The 15125-nt window shown below is 35.6% G+C and overlaps 1 pseudogene; it reads left to right on the top strand.

Moving 5' to 3' along the window:
• Positions 1–6678: 6678 nt before the first annotated feature.
• On the top strand, positions 6679–9703 carry LOC132169829 (cysteine-rich receptor-like protein kinase 10; annotated as a pseudogene).
• Positions 9704–15125: the final 5422 nt, after the last annotated feature.

Below are 15125 nucleotides of genomic sequence, written 5' to 3'. Positions count from 1 at the left end.
ATAAATCCTTCACAGAGTGAACCCGCTCTGATACCAATTGAAAATTCTAAACCGACTCCAATTATCACCAACTCAAACGTCTATGAGTTTTACAGAAAATAACCAGAAAGCAGATCTAACTTAGCAGTAAACAGATAAATATCAAAACAAACATTCACCAAAATATGAACAATCACACACAAAGATTTTGGTTACGAAGAGGAAACCTTTTAGAGAACTCTCTAAATGTAAAACCTCTCCGGGGCAGCCAAACCCAGGAAATCAATTCACTATATAGAAGAATAAGGAATACAAGAAGAATAACAAAACCTTTGACTCTCCCTTGTACACGACAAGTGACCCACTTGACTTCTACCTTAGTAGCCCTTTCCAGAACATCTGGCACGATTCTTCTAAAAGATTTCCTTTCACCGGAACTCCGATTGGCTTCATGTATTTTCTCTTCAACAATAATCTAGAACAAATTCTCTCTCTCAAAGCACTCTAATTTTTCTAAATAAAATACGTAAGTTACAATGGCAAACTCCCGTAGCTTAAATAGAAAAATACACAACATAAGACTGTCGTGTCCGGACATGGTAGATCTGAGGTCCGGACATGGCTAGGATTACTTATTCGTAACCTAGTGATGTCCAGACCTCCAATTCGTGTGTCCGGACATCTCAACAAAAACGTGTTCTCTGGAACTGATGTCCGGACCCAACTTCTGGAGGTCCGGACATCTCCTTCAAAAACGTGTTCTCTGGAACTGAGGTCCGGACCCAACTTATGGAGGTCCGGACATCTCCTTCAAGCATCACTTTCTGGAACTGGGGTCCGGACCCGGGGAATTGAGGTCCGGACCCTGCTTGAAAAATCAAGTTTCTGGAAATGGGGTTCGGACCCGGCTTCTGGAGGTCCGGACCCGGACTGTCCAGTCTTCATCAACAACTCCGATCGATGGGCGTTTGTGGTCCGATTGAGCTGAAATTTTGCAGGGACGTTCATAACACATGAATCTACATTATGAACGGTGGAGATTGGATTCTGAGCATTCTATATCAGTGTTTGAGCCGTGAACAGTAGCATCTGCATTTTGGAACTGAATGAAGCCAACACAAGAACTAACAAAAATAAAAAGCAAAAAACAAAAACCCCACAAGCAGTAGCAAAGGAGCACGGCATCGTAGATATCCTTTCGGAAGACACACCTTGGCCGAAGAAAACGATCAGATCTAAGGTTAAAGAGACAAAATCTAGATCTAAATTTAAAGCAACCCGCCAGCAACAGTGACCAGTAGAGCCTACAGAGAAGACACCGAGCACTGCTACCGTGAAAGGGGAGGAGGAAAGATCTAGATCTAGATCTTCTATTCTCTTGAAGTTTTTCTTGGTGTTGTCTAAAAAAAAAAAAAAATTCTAGAGAGAAGGCTTTTAGTAAGTTTTAGCAAAATAACACATGACAATTTTTGGTAGTTTGGGAGAGGACATTATCATAATTGAAAGTTTGAGAGGGGTATTGTCAATTGGGTTGTAGTTTGAGAGGTATGTGGATTTTCCCCTAAAAATGCTAATATTATGCTTCACATTATCATGAGAATATATATATATATATATTGAAGTGATCATAAGAATATTCTATTTATACTAATCATTGGTAAATACTATCGTTAAAAAATATTACTGTTAGAATATGACCGTTTAAAAATATGACTGTTTGAAAAATGTTTGTTTGAAAACAGTGACCGTTGAAAAATACGATCCTTAGAAAAGAAATATAAGAGATAATAAAAAACAGAATAGAGATAGAATAAATAAATAAAAATTTTAAATGGTATAGAGAAAGAATAAATAAATAAATAATTTAAACGGTATAGAAAAATAATAATAATAATAATGGGATTTGTGGTACATTTTAAAAGTCATTAGATAACTTTTAATGGACTATTTTAAATAAAAATGTAAATAAGCCATAATGAATACTCCAAAGCATGTAGACCTAATACAGGAATTATGATCCTCTGCAATTCAAATGCACGGGAGAGTATTCAGTTAGTTATATTTTAAAGGTATTTATGTTCCTTAAAAAGTAAAAAGACAAAATTACCTCTCAAATATAATTAACTAAATAATCTCCTTATTTTGGAGATGATGGGCACTAACCAGCGTTGGCACGTGTTGGAGCGGATGGAGGAGAAGGGAGGCTCAGCACCTTGGAGGGCGGGCGGTAGCAGTCAGAGTTGTTGATTTCTGGCCCAAAAACACCTACAAAAACAAAGAAAACTAAGGAAAAATGTGTAGAAGGGGAGGGGGGATTAGAGGGGAGAGGGGGAAGGGGGAGAGGCTAGCTCCCTCCTCCTCTCTTTCTGAACAAGATTGATATGGCTGGTAATATGATTGCTTGTTTAGATGTACGTATTAAACCAAATCATTTCATAATTTTGATTAAATTTTACAACATTTAATGATGCATATAGTGCTACCTCATTTAAAAATTTTAAATGATATGATAAAGATGATCACATTTACACCGTTAAATATTGTAAAATTTAATCCAAACAAAATGATTTCTCTCGAAAATCGTGTTCCATTCAACTAGACATGCAACCTAAAACGAAATATTATATTTACAATCCAACATTTAATTAAGCAGAACAGTAACTATTGTTGCACACAGAACTAAAATTCAGGATCCCAAAGAAGTAGAAAAGAGCTTAATATAAAATAAATCAATCACTGTTCTAAATAAATAAATAAATCAATCAATCAATCACATAAAACACTAAGATTTAAGTGGTTCGGCTTAACAAGCCTACATCCACTGACGAAGGCGATTCGAAAAAAATTCACTACCAAAAGAGGGAGTACAAAGACAACATAGAGAAACCCATTTAAAACTCAAAGCCCCAATACACCAAATTCTCACTCTTACACAAAAACGAGAAAAAATTGACAAAGAAAATTTTTTTATTCTCTGAGCGCCATAAGACACAACAAAATGAGGAAACGTACCCTGATAAGATGTGCGGTAGGGGTGCAAAGGCGGGCGGTTTTTAACCGCCCGCTAACCGCTAACCGTTATAACCGCCAACCGCCTAACCGCCTAACCGTCTAACCGCATTAACCGCTAACCGCCTAACCGCCATAACCGCCTAGCGGTTAGCGGTTAGCGGTTATTGGGTCTACTAACCGTAACCGCTAACCGCTAACCGCCTTTTTATATAATATATTTTTATAATTATAATTATAAAAATATTTATACATATAACATAATCACTTGATCATTAAATCACAATTTTTTTAAAAAATAATTAAATCACAATTTGAGTATTAATATATTATCACTATAATTTATATGATTATATCATATAATCACTTGATCATTAAATCACAATTTTTTTTTAAAAATAATTAAATCACAATTTGAGTATTAATATATTATCACTATAATTTATATGATTATATCATATGAGATTGATTATTAAATCATTTGATTATATAATAACAAATTATACATATATAATATGACATAACTCATAAGTATACCAATTCATACTAATACAACAATTAAATATCTAGAGACTTATTTCCAATGTATATTATAAACCTATAAGTCTATATAAGTCTACATATGTATATAAATAATATAAATGTATAATATCAATAGTTAATCATATGATTCAATGACAATTCAAATACTTTATTCAAGACTTCAAGTGAATCATATTATTAATGTACAATGATGATATGATTTGTATAATATCAAATTAAGTAATTGACATTGGATTAAACAATGACCAATGTGTTACTTATAAACATAATTTAAGTATTAATGTATTATCATTATAATTTTAGTAATTTATATATTATCACTATAATTGATATGATTATATCACATGATGGCTTGATCATTAAATCATATGATTATATAATAATAAATAATACATATATAATATGACATAACTCATAAGTCATAAGTCTACAAGTTAATCATATGATTCATGTACAATGATAATCACAATTGATTCAATTGAATTAAACAATATGTTACTTATAACTACAAATCTACAATTTAATTAAAGCATTATTAGATACTTTAGGAATTTAGGATTTAGGAGTTTGAACATTACCATTTACCATTAGATATTAAGTTCAATTCAAAGAAAAAAGATTATAAGTAAATATGATAAGAATTTAAATAATTAATCATATGAATCATATGATATAATGTAATGAGACTATATGATTATATAATATCAAATTAAATAATTGACATTAGATTCAACAATGTGTTACTTATAATCACAATTGAAGTATTAATGTATTTTTTGAGCATTTTTTAGAAAAAGAAATTTAACCATTTTTTGAAAGAAAAAAAAAAAAGAAAATTAACAATTTTGAACAATTTTGAATTTTATATATATATATAATTGCTTATAGTTATATTATATGCATATTGAATAATATAAATGTATAAGCTAAATACTTAACTATATGATCCAATTACAATTCCAATACTTAATCAATTATTCATGTACAATGACAATGACAATGTGATTCATATAATATCAAATTAAGTAATTGACATTGGATTAAATAATGTGTTACTTATAATTACAATTGAAGTATTTTTGTTTGTTTGTAAGTTTATAAGATCAACACTTAATCATATGATCCAATGACAATTCAAATATTTAATCATAATATTTATATACAATGACAAATTTGATTCATAAAATGTCAAATTAAGCAATTAGCATTAGATTCAACAATTACTTATAACAACAATTTAAGTATTAATATATTTTTCATTTTTTTGAACACTATTTTGACAATTTTTAAACCATTTTATGAAAAAAGAAATTGAACCATTTTTTGAACAAATTTTTTTAACAATTTTTTGAACCATTTGTTGAACAATTTTTTAAAATTGAACAAGCCAAAACTACGTCGTTTTAATACCCATATATATTCATCTCTTCCTAACCTTAAACTAAACCTAATCAATCTTATTCCTAGAGGTTTGTTAGTAACGAAGATTATTATTTTTTGAATTGTCATAGTATTTTAATTACAATACAATTATATTAAGCACTTTTTGATATGTGTACATGCTTGTGCCTTAATATTATTATGTTTAATATTATAACTTTTCTTCTTTTGATGTCCACAGGATTTGCTAGAGGATCAAATGAGAAGATTGATGAAGTTTTAATGTTTTATTTGACTATTTGTATCATTTAATGTTTTATTTGAACTTATTTTATATGCTTTGTGTTGAACTTTTTTTATATTTTTTTTTTATATGTTGTGATAGTTATCTGAATTCTGAACTTTTTTTTGTATGTTGTGTTGAATTTTTTTTTTTCCTAAAAAAAAAAAGTTAACGAGTTATGATTTAATATTTAAGGAAATTTTTTTTTAAGTACAAGTAAATGTAAATTTTGGGTCAAATATTTTTGATTTTTCAATGTGGGCTCTTTTTATAGCAATTGGGCCCAAGAAGATATTAAAAATACAAGGAAAAAAAATGAGGGTAAAAAAAAGCCCAAAAAGCCCAAAAAAAAGCCCAATTTTAAAAAAGCGGCTAGCGGGCGGTTATCTATTTCACTAACCGCTAACCGGCCACTAACCGCTAAGCGGTTAGCGGTTGCGGTTAGTAAAATTTACTAACCGCTAGGGCGGTTACGGTTAGCGGTTATTGCCACTAACCGCTAACCGTAACCGCCTTTGCACCCCTAATGTGCGGCTTCTAATTTTTCTCCCCCTTGCCTTGTTGCAAATTAAGCCTCCCTTTTATAGAGGCTGAAAGTCGGGTAGCAACTTATTGAACAACTTGGACTAATGTCACATGTACTCCAAATTGGCGTAGTAAAGCCAAAAATCAATATGGAAATAACAAAGGTGTTGGCTTGTAACGCTCACCCTAAATGATATGATATTGTCTATTTTGAACCAAGTCTGCACGGTTTTAGTATTGATTTTAATATTAGCTTGTAACACTCGCCCTAAATAATACAATATTGTCCGCTTTGAGTTGAGCCCGCACGGTTTTAGTATTAATTTTAATATTCGCTTGTAAAAAACCAACAAAATAGCCCCAAAGACTCCATATCAAGCTTGGAATTCCAAAGTCAAGTGAGCCCCACTTCAAGACGTGAATATGAATGTATATTCTTAAATTATAGGTTCCTTTGTTGATGTCCCAACCCTCTAGATTGCCTTTTCAAAATATTGTGGGTGTGTGGGGTCATAAGTGAGAAAGGATGTCCTTTTTTCACAGGCATATATGCACAATGCCAAAACAAGAGTCTTTGAATGGCCGCTGTTGCTTGGAAACATATATACAAAATCGCACCCATAATACCTTTACAAGTATCCATACGTTGGATTCACTTTAGCTATGATTATTTGGACCAAAAATGAGGCTATTTTTATAGGCTGCTTGACTTGAGAAACGTGTGATAATTTTCGGATGATCCAGACGTGAGTGGACGACTTTTGACGAACAAGAAACATCAAGGCAATTCTCTACCGGAGAAGTTTTGAGCTTTCCACGGTGACATTTGACTACCTGTCACAACAATCGGGGAAGCAAGGACGAACACGTTTCCATGTTGTCATTATGAACAAATATATACTTCAAGGTCGTCTTGTTTCCAATAATATTCACACCAACAAAAAAAAAAACAATTAATAATGTTGTTGTTCATCCAAAAAACCTTCCTTTTCCTGTTATTTGTAGGCTGTGAGGTTATGATCAGCTCCATTAATTCCCAATCCCAGCCAACCTACAATTACCACTCTTGTGGAAATGAATCCAACAATTCCCCCAACACTTCTTTCGAATCAAACCTCAAAGTCCTGCTGGGTGCTTTATCCACTAAAGCTTCCCAAAACTACAGCTTCTACAACCATTCCTCTAACGCCATCTACGCCCTGTTCCTCTGCCGGGGTGATGTTAACAGTAGTACCTGCCAAAGCTGTGTCAGCTATGCGGGTCAAAATATCACAACTCGGTGTCCATCGAACAGAACCGCCATCATCTGGTTCGACCAATGCATGTTGAGGTACTCCGATGATAATTTCTTTGGAGTGGGAGAGACATCTCCGGCGGTGCTCATGTACAATGTCGGGAATACAACTTCACCTGAGGAACCTAATTTTGGAGCACGAGCTCTAATGAACGGACTAATAGAGATTGCTAGAGGAACGGATATGTTGTACAAGGCAGGCACCTGGTCAGGGGATAATGGGTCTGAGGTTAGATATGGTTTGGTGCAGTGCACTAGAGATATCAATGCTACTTCCTGCAGTAATTGTTTGGAACGGTCGATGAGTAGAGCCAATCTATGTTGCAAATCGAAGATAGGTTGGCGCGTTTTGGCCCCTAGTTGCAATATAAGATATGAGAACTACTCATTCTTTCAGCCACCATCTCCGCCACCGTCACCGCCCCCGCCACTGCCCGACAATGGTAAGACTAGTTAAACTTTTCCTGCCTCTGCATAATTTGGACCTATAAAAATGTGGATGTAGGCCAATTTGTAGATAAACAGAGGATATAGAGACAACCAAGGATAATGGCAAACTTGAATGTAGTAGAAGTTCTTCCTTATGTTTGATTTAGAACTTGCATTTATATTTAGTGGTGTTGGAACCTGTTGAGAAATAATCTCACATTGCCTGTGGATAAGACCTTGGGCATGTTTATAAGGAATGAGTAACCTTCTCTTATAGAACCGGTTTTATGAGATGAGTTAGGCCCACAAATTTTTTCAGAACCTTGATGAATGAATCCATCTTCAAAAGAAATGCTTTTAAATTTGTCTTGATATATATATATATATTCCTGTATTTATTGGTGTGTCTTTGTTTTAAGAAAATATAGGCAAACTTACATGAGTTGTATTGTATGATGAGACAGGAGGAGGAAAGGGAGGAAACAAAACAAGAAATATCGTAATCATTACCCTATCATCAGTTGCTGTAGTTGCGGCCCTCTTGGGTTTCTGGTATTATGTATCCTTTGGCAGGAGGAAAAGACAAGAAGGTAGATTAATCAAGGCCAGGGGAAACAATTAAGCCAACTAATTCTATTTAACCATTTGAATACGTATTAACTTGTACCTCTTCTCTGCAGCTGTGGATGAAATAACAAGTGTTGAATCGTTGCAATTTAATTTCAGCACTATTAGAGCCGCCACAGACAACTTTTCTGACGAGAATAAGCTTGGAAAAGGTGGATTTGGGATAGTTTACAGGGTAAGAAAACATCATGATAAACCAAAAAAAAAAAAAAGGATCATTTGTTACTTGTCAAAATGTACCAAACCAGGCCAATATATTTCATTCTTTGAAGTTGGCTTGAATTGTTTTATTTATTGCTTATTTTCATATAAACAGGGTATGCTTTCCAACGGACAAGAAATAGCTGTGAAAAGATTATCAACAAATTCTGGACAAGGAGATGTGGAATTTAAGAATGAGGTCCTGCTAGTGGCTAAGCTTCAACACCGAAATTTAGTTAAGCTCCTTGGATTCTGCTTGGAAGGAAATGAAAAACTTCTTATCTATGAGTTCGTGCCTAACACAAGCCTTGATCGCTATATATTTGGTATCTCTGAATTTCTACTCCTACATTATCATAAAAAAAAACTTTAATTTGGGTACCATAAAACAGCCAATTTTGAAATATTTGGTTGAAAAATATGATTTCATGAATATGCAGATCCCATGAAGCGTGCAGACTTAGATTGGGCAAGACGGTATAAAATTATAGGTGGCATTGCTCGAGGGCTTTTGTACCTTCATGAGGACTCCCGGCTTAGGATTATTCATCGTGACCTCAAAACTGGCAACATTCTATTAGATGAAAAAATGAATCCTAAAATTTCAGATTTTGGCATGGCAAGATTATTTGCATTGGATCAAACTGAAGGCAGTACAAATAGAATTGTGGGGACCTAGTAAGTATCAAAACAATTTATTGCTAATGACCACAACTATGCATGCTTGTGTAATTGGTAAATTGCATCGGATTAACATGCCAAGAGGATAGTAGTAGAAAATATTGAAATTTCATAGTCATTAGCGAGTCTGTTACCATTCAAACTGAAGCAAATTTTATTGATATTGATATGTAGTGGATATATGGCTCCAGAATATGCAATGTTTGGACAATTCTCAACAAAATCAGATGTTTTCAGTTTTGGTGTACTAATTCTAGAGATTGTAAGCGGTCAGAAAATTACTAGTTTTCAAGACACACAGAATACGGAGTACCTTCTCAACTATGTATGCATATCCATTGGTACATTCCTAAGATTTATTAAAAAGGAAGTTGAGAACTAATTATCCAGCCTTTTGTTTAACATGTATATGGTGCATTGATATATTTTTACAGGCATGGAGAAATTGGAAGGATGGGACAGCTTCGAATCTCATAGATCCCATGTTAATGAAGGGCGGTCCAAAAATCGAAATGATGAGATGTATTCACATCGGTCTGCTATGTGTTCAAGAAAATGTAGCCGACAGACCAGACATGACTTCAGTTCTTCTCATGCTTAATAGCGATTATGTCGCCCTCCCTTTACCTACACAACCTGCTGCAAGCTTTATGCAGGGCAATGTTGGGTCAAGCAAATCACTGCAACTGGACAGCAATTGTGGGGGAACTAATTATGTGGCTTCAATTACTGAAGAGTTATCTCCTAGGTAGTACCTTTCCATGTCTTGATTCAAACTCAGCTACAATTCATCTAATGTCCCGGGACCATAAACATAAATCCAGCCAAATATATGATTTGAAAATATTTGTAGGTGGTTATGGTTTGTTCAAGGGTTTTAATGTGGGTGTTTTATATATATATATATATATATATATATATAACTCAACTAGAACATTGTGTGCATGAATACCTAAGAACGAAATGTCTTCTCTACAATATATACAACAAACCCAAGTGAAGAACCCTGCCCACTCTTCCTCACCAACTCACCTCTAGCCTTCAATCTCACATCAAGAGCATTCAATAATTGCCCTTGAAGCATCAATTGCCATGCCCAATCTACCAAAGGTGGCTTCCCTTCCTCTATAGGCCTCCTCCCACACATGGCTTCTAAAATCAATACTCCAAATCTGAACACATCGGTTTGTGCCGATGCCCGCCCTCTCCTAATTAATCACTTCTGGTGCCAAATATCTGACCGTACCGACCACCCTAGTCATGTTAGGCACTTGTCCATGGTCGTGCATTCAGGCTAATCCGAAATCCCCTAGCCTTCCATTCATATCCTTGTCAAGTAACACATTGCTGGCCTTAATGTCCCTATGAAGGACTTTGGCATCCCACCCCTCATGTCTGCTTTATAGTTTGATAATGTTGGTAATGATATTGTCCTGTCTCCTCTTTGTGTAAGGATGACTTTCCTAAGATTGCTACATTCTCCAATGAGCTCAAATAATGAGCAAATACTTATTTGATATATGTTGTTCCGCAAGAAGCATATGTTTTTCAATTACTGCAAAACATTGTATGCAGCAAGAATTTTAAACAAACTGAAAGATTGTTTTTGGGCTCGCTTGATCCTCGTTCTTGGGAATTTTTTTCCCTGTATGATTCACCCTATCTAGCTGGTTCCCTTTCCCTGCTGTAAACTTTCCATTATAGATTGATTTCTTCTCTGCAGAAAACCTTCCATAACAGTTGATGATTGATTGCTTTCATTACACATACCTTCCCACAACAGATTGATTACTTCCATAACAAATTGATTGCTTTCTTTCAAGCTATTCCTTAGATGTTGTAGCTCATAAATCACTTGTATTCTGTAAATTGTTTTTATTCCACGCCCAAAGCAGAGATATGACCAAATTGTTTTTATTATATATTAGAGTAGCCTACGTAATTAGAAGTCAGAGATATGACCTGTCAACATATATTTGAAGGAATTTTCTGGTTTGGAGAAAAACTGTCCTTTATAAATTAGGTTGGAGGAATTTCTGAAAACTCTGTCCGAGAATATAACAATCCATTAACGTTGCGTAATATCAGTGGGAGTTGTCTCTTCTGGGTGCTTTAGAGATCATCTGATTAGTTCAGATGAAATCATGCAGATCGACTGTGACTTGCTCAACAATCTTTTCACATGTGAGTCCATCACGTCCAGCACCATTCGATCAAACCAGACAACATCATTGAGACATTGACGAGCCTTTTAATGATAAAGCATAAATGGCAATCGCTCAGCATCCTTTCCTTTGATGTTCGGATTTGGTTTTTCACTCCTTTATGCATTCTTAGCAACACCATTTACGTATTCATTTCTCCTTTCTTTTCATTCAGATCAAGAATGAGAAAGGCCCTCACTCGTAATCCCTTTTTTTCATTTGAATAAAAAAAATAAAAAAAAAAGGAAAACAAAAAATCTCCTTTCTAATCAATGGTTGTTATCCAACCCAAAAACGGAAATAGCAATGATAATTGATAACAATCCATTAACGTTGCCTAGAACTTTCAACATAATGGGAGTTGTCACTAGGTGCTGGGTGGTCCCTCTTATGTGGGGACCACATGGGCTACAACAAAACAAAGAGTTTTGTTTGTAGTAGAACTCTAACACATGGTGTGTGGGTTTATAAGAGACAAAAGTGAGAAAAAGAAAAATATAAAGAAAAAGAAAGAGTGCGGCGGTGCAGAGAAGAAAAAGAAATAGAAGAAAAAGGGTTTTGCCTATTTACATCCGTCAGAGATTGGAGGTTCATTTGTGGTCCGATCTTGATGCAATTTTAGAGTGTTGCTCCTGACGACGAGTGCTACATATTGACTGGTGTCGATCGTTGGAATTCATCTCCAATTGCTTGATTGCTAATACCTACTTGATGAGATCTTTCTTTATTCTTGTTGGAATCCACTTTAGGGTGATGAATTTATGTTTAATCCAAGAATGCATGTATTCTTGATGTGGTGATAACCTCTAGATATTTCTCTAAGGAAGACAAATTGTAAACTCATTATTGTTGATAGTGGAAGATTTAACTGGACTAGGTCCCGTGGTTTTTACCTTCGCATTTGAGGGTTTTCCACGTAAAAATCTTGGTGTCTTGCTTGTGGGTTTGCTTGATTATTATTTTGCTATTGTGTTACTATTTAATTTGCACAAAGAGGGGTAGATTAATTCCGCTGAGCATCTGAAATTGGTGTTCCCCTAACAAAGTGGTATCAGAGCCTTTGGTTCATTGTTTGTGTGGAGTTCTTGTGTGAATTAAATGAAAGAGTCATCTAATAGTATGGTTAAACTCACAGCTTCCAAATTATTCAATTTGGAAGACTAGGATGGAAGATATTTTGTATTGCAAGGAATTGTTTGACCCCATTGAGTTGAAAGGTGTCAAACCAGTTGCTATAACCAACGATGATTGGAAGAAATTGAATAGGAAAGCCGTTGGATATATTAGGCAGTGGGTTGATCAAAGTGTCTTTCATCACGTAGCTAAAGAAGTTGATGCTTATTGTCTTTGGCAGAAGTTAGAGAGTCTTTATGAATGAAAGACTACTCAAAACAAAGCCTTTGTAATAAGAAGGCTTGTGAATTTGAAGTACAAAGATGGGCATAGTGTTACGGAGCATCTGAGTAATTTTCAGGGAATGTTGAACGAGTTGTCTACCATGAAACTTGCACTAGATGATGAGGTGCAAGCATTACTTGTGTTGAGTTCTTTGCCAGACAGTTGGGAAACCTTGGTGGTGTCACTCAGTAATTCGACTCCCAATGGTGTGATAACTATGGGTATGATAAAAGACAACATGTTCAATGAAGAGGCAAGAAGGAAAGAGCAAGGTATTTCTTCTCATTCAGAGGCACTTGTTATAGAAAGGCGAGGGAGAAGTAAAAGCAGAAAACTTCACAGGTATGACAGTCGTGACAAGTCAAGAGGAAAGTCTTTTTTAAAAACAGACATAAAATGTTTTCACTGTGGCAAGCCTGGGCGTTTAAGAAGAGATTGCAGAAAGTTTAAGAGGGAACAATTGAAAGGAAAAGACGAAGAACGTCAAGAAGGAAAAGACACTGTAGCAATTGCATCTGATGGTGATGTGGTATTTGCTTTTGATGAAGCTTATGCTAATCTCGCATGTGATGAATCTACGTGGGTAGTTGATACAGCAGCATCTTTTCATATTACTCCACATAGAGATTTCTTCTCTTCCTACACCAGTGGCGATTTTGGTTGGGTTAGGATGGGAAATGAAGCAAAGTGTAAAGTTGTGGGCATGGGAGATATACAGCTAGAAACCAGCATTGGGTGCAAATTGATTCTTAAGGATGTCAGACATGTTCCTGAAATGCGCTTCAACTTGATTTCTATAGGAAAACTTGATGATGAAGGCTACCACAATTACCTTGGAGGTGGACAGTGGAAACTGAGCAAGGGTTCTCTTATCTTAGCTAGGGGAAAGAAGATCAACACTCTCTACAAGACAGCCGCAAGACTAGTCAAGGGAGATGCGATTATTGTTGAGAATGAAAACTCCACTAAGCTATGGCACAAGAGGCTTGGTCACATGAGTGAGAAGGGACTTTAGATTCTCGCCAAGGAACAGCTCCTACCTAATAATAAAGGTACGTCACTAACGCCATGTACTCATTGTCTTGTTGGAAAACAAAGAAGAGTTTCATTTCAAAAATCCTCTTCATCAAGAAAGTCTAATATTCTTGATTTAGTTCACACTAATGTCTGCACTATGAATACTAAAACTCTAGGTGGTGCTCTTTATTATGTAACTTTTATTGATGACCACTCTACAAAGGTATGGGTGTTTGCTTTGAAAACCAAAGATCAGGTATTGGGTATGTTCAAAGTCTTTCATATGAAGGTTGAAAGAGAAACTGGAAGACAGTTAAAATGCGTCCGTGCAGACAATAGTGGTGAATACAGAGGACTGTTTGAAGAGTATTGCAAAAGCCATGGGATCAGGCTTGGGAAAACTGTGCCCAAGACTCCGCAGCATAATGGTGTAGCAGAGAGAATGAACAGAACCATCTGTTAGAGAATCAGGTGTATGCTCTCTCATGCAAAATTGCCTAAACATTTTTTGGTTGAGGCAATGAGGACAGCAGTTGACTTGATAAATCTTTCTCCTTCAGTTTCTTTGGATGGGGACATTCCTCAAAGGGTTTGGAAAGGGAAAGATGTTTCTTTTGAGCACTTGAGAGTGTTTGGCTGCAGGGCATTCGTCCATATTCCTAGAGATGAGAGGTTAAAGCTTGGTAGCAAAGTCAAGCAATGTATCTTCATGGGTTATGGGCATGAGGAGTTTGGTTACAGATTGTGGGATCCAGTTAATAAGAAAATCATACGAAGCAGAGATGTCGTATTATTTGAAGATCAAACCATTGAAGACTTGGATCAGAAAAAGGCAGAGTCTCTCAGTGAATACCGTGTTGATTTGGATCCAATTATTCCTCCTTGTGTGATGCATGATGAACACATGGGAGATGTACAAGAAGAACATGTTGATATAGTTGGTGAAAATGGTGAGCCTACAATTGATAATGTGGAGTCAGAAGAGCATCTAGAGCAAGCTTCTTCAGAACCAGCCGCTGAGATTCAGTTGAGGAGATCTACTAGAAACCGACAGCCATCCAGAACGTATTCAATCAATGAGTATGTGTTACTTTCTGATGGGGGAGAGCCAGAAAGTTATCAAGAGGTTATGCTACATAACCAGAAAAATCAATGGTTAGAAGCCATGCAAGATGAGATGAAATCCTTGCATGAGAATCACACATATGATTTGGTGAAACTGCCTAAGGGCAAGAGAGCACTTAAGAATAAATGGGTGTTCAGATGCAAGATTGAACCAAACAGATCACAGCCAAGGTACAAGGCGCGACTAGTTGTAAAGGGGTTCGGTCAAAAGAAGGGCATTGATTTTGATGAAATTTTCTCACCCGTGGTAAAGATGTCTTCTATCAGAGTTGTTTTGAGTTTGGCTGCCAAAATGAATTTGGAGATCGAGCAGCTTGATGTGAAGACTGCTTTCCTTCATGGTGACTTGGAGGAGGAAATTTATATGGAGCAACCAGAGGGGTTCACAGCTAAAGGCAAAGAACACCTAGTGTGTCGATTGAAAAAGAGC

Source organism: Corylus avellana, chromosome 1 (assembly GCF_965113065.1).
Source record: "Corylus avellana chromosome 1, dhCorAvel1.hap1.2, whole genome shotgun sequence".
Classification (NCBI taxonomy): Eukaryota; Viridiplantae; Streptophyta; class Magnoliopsida; order Fagales; family Betulaceae; genus Corylus; species Corylus avellana.
This window is presented reverse-complemented; position numbering and strand designations above follow the sequence as displayed.